Source organism: Monodelphis domestica, chromosome 1 (genome assembly GCF_027887165.1).
Source record: "Monodelphis domestica isolate mMonDom1 chromosome 1, mMonDom1.pri, whole genome shotgun sequence".
Lineage (NCBI taxonomy): Eukaryota > Metazoa > Chordata > Mammalia > Didelphimorphia > Didelphidae > Monodelphis > Monodelphis domestica.
Window position 1 is genome coordinate 742,608,526 of NC_077227.1, and position 6,000 is coordinate 742,614,525.

Consider the following 6,000-nt stretch of genomic DNA (forward strand, 5'->3'; position numbering starts at 1 on the left):
TATTTTTCCATGGTTACATGATTCATGTTCTTTCCCTCCCCTCCGTACTCCCCTCCCATAGCCGACATGCAATTCCACTGGGTTTTACATGTGTCAGTGATCAAGATCTATTTCCATATTATTGATATTTGTACTAGGGCGATTGCTTAGAGTCTACATCCCCAATCACATCCCCATCAACCCATGTGATCAAGCAGTTGTTTTTTCTTCTGTGTTTCTGCTCCCACGGTTCTTTTTCTGAGTGTGGATAACATCTTTCTCCTAAGTCCCAAATTGGGATTTTCTTGGCAAAGATACTGCATTAGTTTGCTATTTCCTTCTCCATTTAATTTTATAAATGAGGAAACTGAGGCAAACTGGGTTAAGTGACTTACCCAGAGTCAAACAGCTAGTAAATATCTTAGGTATTGGCAAACCAGAGTCCATGGACCAAATCAGGCCCACTGCCTGTTTTTTGTATGGCCAATGAACTAAAATGTTTTTTATATTTTTTTCATATACTTTAAAATCTCATACAACTCCTAAGTCATTTAAAAGCAGGCTGGTGGCAGGATTTTGTCCTCAGATAGTAGTTTACCAACCAACCTCCAAACCATAGAATCAACCATGCCCATGGTGCTCTTAAGAAAAACCCATGATATTCTCTAGGGTGGGATTCCCAATTCAGGGCACACATATTGCTAGAGAATATGAAGAGTTTGTCAAGGGATTACATGGGATAGCGGAATAAGTATGTTATTCTATTGAAATTAGTCTCTTTGTGAGTCTATGCATGGTAAACCACAGACGCTTTCTTTAACATCAAATAAAGTTATGAGAATAATTTCTGAAAGCCAGAGGGTACAGGGACTGAAAAAAGTTAAGAACTCTTGGTCTAGAAAGTGAACAGAAGCAGAAGATCATTCTAAAGAATGTGCTTCCTCCTCATTAAGAAGGGAGCCAGAGATCAGAGAACTCTACTCTTCAGAGAAGATTGTTTCTTGCTTCATGAGGAGGAGGAAATTTCTCTCTCTTCCCCTCCCCATTGTCTATGATGTCTTGCAGGCAAAGCTACTTTCCCAGAATGAGACATTGTGTTCCACAAACAGCAAGCCCCAGACTCTTGGCAACTTAACACACCCAATAGAAATGTTGTGCCCAGGCAATCACAATAAGCATAAGAATATCACAATAAGAGAAATGACACTGGGCACCTTCAGTTTATGTAGAAGGGTGGGTAGCTTGACTATATATATATATATATACATATATATATACACACACACACACTTTATATGTACACTTATTTACTACTACACTCTATTTGTACTCATTCTTTCCCCTGAAATGTGTAATTATAGAGGAATGTACCCCAAGTCTATTGGGGAAATGTTTTACTATCATTTTTCTTGTAATGTATGCTTTAAACTCATTTTACCTACTGGCTGATTAATAAAGATAAGTGTACTGATAGGGGCTCATGCATTTTAATTTTAGAAGTATATTCCCATAGAAAACACTGAATTGATGGGACTCATCTCTCCCTGTGCCCTTGTGAATTTAAGTTGTGAGTGAGAGGGGTAGAACAAGATGAGATGCTGTTATGATTTTGCATTACTGTCAGAACTTACTATAATGCATCACACAGAGTATATGTGAATAATGTTAATATGAAACATTGTAGAATGGTCTTTAAAGAAGACTTGGGTTTGAATCCTACTTTTCATACTTTACAAGTTACTTCACTTAGTGAGTCTCATTCTTTGTCTGTAAAATGGGAATAATAGTAATACCTACTACCCAGGGTTGTTGTGGGATTCAATTGAGATAATGTAAGTAAAGTGTTATATGAATATCAAGTCGCTAAATAAATGTCAGGTTTTTTTAGATGTGCTTAATAAGTGTTTGCTGACTTCCTAGGCTTGTGATCCTGAGCAAGTCATTTTACCCCCAATGCCTAGTTCTTGCTGCTCTTCTGCCTTAGAACCAATACATAGTGTTGATTCTAAGTTGGAAGGTAAAGGTCATTTGTTTGTTTTTTTAAATAAGTATTTGCTGAAGGAATAAACTAATGAATGTGTAAAAGGAAGAAATTAGATGTGTTGATCTCTGTTAAGTTTCCCAATCTGAGTCTGCAACTCCAAGTTCAAAACTCACCTCTCTTTTTGGTTCAGTTTCTTTAATGGGGTTCAGAATTCCATCTAGAGGGCTTGTCTCTCTCATACCATTTCCTTTCTGGAGTTTCTATTTCATTGTAATTTATAACATTAAGGATCAAAGCAAGATTGTCTTAAAAGCAAAGGGGGGGAGGAAGGATCATGTCGGAGCGATCCCTTTCTGGGCTGTTCTTCTCCATCTCAACCATGCCCCCTGCTCAGCTCCAAGGTGGGGGTCACTTCAGAAGAAAATAGCTCAACAAATCATTACCTAACTAGGAGAGGTGTTGAAGGGACACAGACAATCGGCATAATCATTAATGTCCTGATTCCACTAATTCTCTGGTGGTGTTATTGATGTGCTCAGCTGTGGGTTTCTCTCTGTAGGGCTTAGACCCAAAAGGCAAAAGTGACTTTGGAAACCTTTCCGGTCTTACTTAGAGCAGAAATGACTGACTGACTGACTGGGAAGCTCCTTCCAGAAGGCTCAGCCTGTGGTCTGTTAGATTGGAAAAGCTAGGGTCTCTCTTGGACTCCAGGGATGGAAACGTCTTAGGAAGGGAGGAGTCTGAGGGTTCTGTGAATCTTAGGAGTGCCCTGGATCCTCTGACTCCCCACGGACCTTCTCAGACCAGATGGGAGACTGGTGGGGATGCTCTATTGCCAATCTTTGGGGTTGACCAGAGATCTATAAGATTATTCACCAGAGTACCTGGAGGAGATTTCAGAGCATGCTCTCTGGAGGGCACTGGATATACCAATAAATCATCCTGACTCTGCTGCTCCTTACTGGGTGTCCTTGGCATATGAGGAGAAGTATGAGTTTCAACTTGACAAACATTTATAAAGTGCCTACTGTGTACCAGGTTTTTTTTTTATTAGATGCTTTGGATACAAAGACAAAAGTGATTCAGGTCCGCTCTTAAGAGGATTACAATCTATTTAGTAGATAAATGGATGGATGGAATGAAAAAGCCATCTAGGTGGCTACTATGTACCACATACTCTGCTCCTTACTAGGGATGCAAAGACAACAGTGTCTTTGTCGCTCTCTTCAAGGAGTAGGGGGAGTGTCTTTAATGTGGGAGATGGTATATATGAAGAAGACGTGATCCGGATAGGGAAGTTTTAATTGGGGGAGTCACAGGGAAGGTCCAGAGGGCAGTCAATAGTCCTGCCTTTTCCCATAGCAATATCAGTATTGATAGGATTATTGTTCTTGGAGCAAAAGCAAGAGGTGGAAAAGGAGTTGGCATGGTGGGCCATGAAAGGACAGATGAAATAAACTTAATGGTGGCATTTCTGGGACAAAAGGTATACACAGATTTATAGCTCTTCAAGCATAATTCCAGATGGTCCTCCAAAATGGTTGGATCCATTTGCAGTTCCACCAACAGTGTATTAGTGTCCCCTTTTTTTCCACATCCCCTTAAACATTTATTTTGCCTTTTTATCATTTTCACCAATCTGATACCTCAGAGTTGTCTTGATTTGCATTTCTCTAATGGATAATGATTTAGAACATTTTCCATATTTATACATATATGTATATTTGACTTCTTTATCCAAAACCAATCTGTTCATGTTGTTTTATAGTTTATCAATTGTGGAATGGCTCATATTCATATTAGCAGCTCTCTTTGTGATGACAAAGAATTGGAAAAGGAAGGCATTTTCATCAACTGGGGAATGGTTAAACAAGTTGTAGCATAAGATTGTGATGGAATACTACTGTGCTGTAAGAAAGGACAGGCAGGATGATTTTTTAAAATGGAAAGATTCTACATGAAATTAAGAAGAGTGAAATGTTGGGGCAACTGGGTGGCTCAGTGAATGGAGAGCCAGGCCCAGAGATGGGAAGTCCTATATTCAAATCTGACTTCAGACACCTCTTAGCTGTGTGACCTTGGACAAGTCACTTAGCCCTTAGCATTCTTTTGCCTTAGAACCAATATACAGTATTGATTCTAGGGTGGAAGGTAAGGGTTTAAAAAAAAGAATAAAATGAGCAGAACCAAAAAAACATTATATACAGCAAGAGAAATATTTTCTGAAGAATGGCTTGTGCATGTCCATCTCCAGAGAAGGAACAGATATAGAAAGAAGCAAAAGACGTGTCCAATCCCCACATCCTGTCTACTATGCCTTACTGCCTCTCCAACCTTGCTCAAGCTGGGCCAGTACCCTGTCTGGGATCCATACTCCTACTCCCTCTGGGTAGCTTTGGGCTTGTGCATTTAGCTAAGTAATGAGCTTATCTGTCTCCAGCTTGGACACAAAGGGGGCGTCCACCTCTTGCCTCCTTCTCCAAGATTCTAGCTGTTGTTAATTAGTTCACGTTCAGGAAGCTGATGGGTTTGAAGCTCCTTGGAGAAAGGTGAGTCAGATACACACAGGAGGGGCACGTGTGTGTGTGTGTGTGAGTGTGTGTGTGTGAGTGTGTGTGTGTGTGTGAGTGTGTGTGAGTGTGTGTGTGTGAGTGTGGATGGGTACCATCCTGGGATTTGGTTCTCCTCCCTTCCTCTTCTGCGGAGGTGTAGTATTGGGTTACCCACTTCCCCTCTTCAGGGCTGTTGTTTACAGGGATGTCAACTTCTCTCGCTGCTCTGTCTGCACCCCCTGGTACAGCCACCAGCTGCCGGCTGGCTCCTGTCCCCCAAGCAGAGATAATGAGACATTGCTACTTATCTAACCTGGTCTGATTAGAGCCTTAGATCTTTCCACCTCGACAGCTGTGTGTTGTCAGCGATGGAAATATTTAACTCGTCTTTCAATTCCCCGGCTGCCCCGCGGAAGGGCTGAAAGAGTGGCTACTGTTTTGCTGGTTATTAGGGCCGGATTCAGGTTCCAGCGATCCTTAATGCTGGAAATGAGCTCAGAGGAAGCGGCCGCTGTTTGTCCACCGCCTTGGCCTGATAGGAATGGATGGAATTCGTTGGGGGTGGGGGGCTCCTTGGTTCCCTGGAGTGAGTCAGGCACATCAATTACTTCAGGCCCATCTTTGAAAAGGTAATAGGACCACTGCTTGGGAGGCCTGGCGGGGCTGTGATGGGTGGGGAAACTTCTATTAGAGGCCTCGCGAAGTCTCGGCCGCAGAGCTTTACGTGATCTCCTCGGGGCCTCTTTTTTCTGCAAAGCCGAGATTCCTCTGGGTTCCTCTGGGTGCTACCAAGGCATGCCGAAGAGGGACGAGTCATTTCAGACTGGGAGAGCCACAGCCGTGATCACACTGTGATACTGATTCCATTGGGTTATTGGGCTTAAAGTCTAACGTCATCAAGTTCAGCACCCACCCTGTGCCTGGTCCTGCTTTGAAGCATAACCACATTCTAAACATCCCCGAAAGAAAGAATGGAGTCCGTTCTGTGAAACCTCCAGGAAAGAGACTTTGCCTCCTCTCTCTAGTAGTGGTCAGACAACTGGTTATATTGGAACCTGTCCTGACACTGGAGTCAAGGGATCTGGATTCGAATCTGGCCCCTTTCACTTAATGACTTGAATTCCCATCAAGATGCAGTTCAAACACTCCCTTCTCCAGGAAACTTCTTCATTTCCCCCAGTTACTCCTGTCTTCTATCCCAACCCCCTGGAACCCATCCACCTTACATTTAATTTGTAGTTCTTATTTATAAAATTGAGTAACTTGGCCTAGTTAAACTTATATATGGCTATGTTGTGTCCTGATTGAATGTAAGTCTCCTGAGGTTAGAAACTGTTTCCCTTTTTGTAATCTCAAAGCAAGGTGCGTCATAGGCACTTAATAAATGTTGTCTATTGATCAACGGATTGAACCTGTGATGTTGCACAATTCACTTAATTGGGCCTCAGGTTTTTTCCCCTATCAATGGGGAGAGGTTATGCTAGC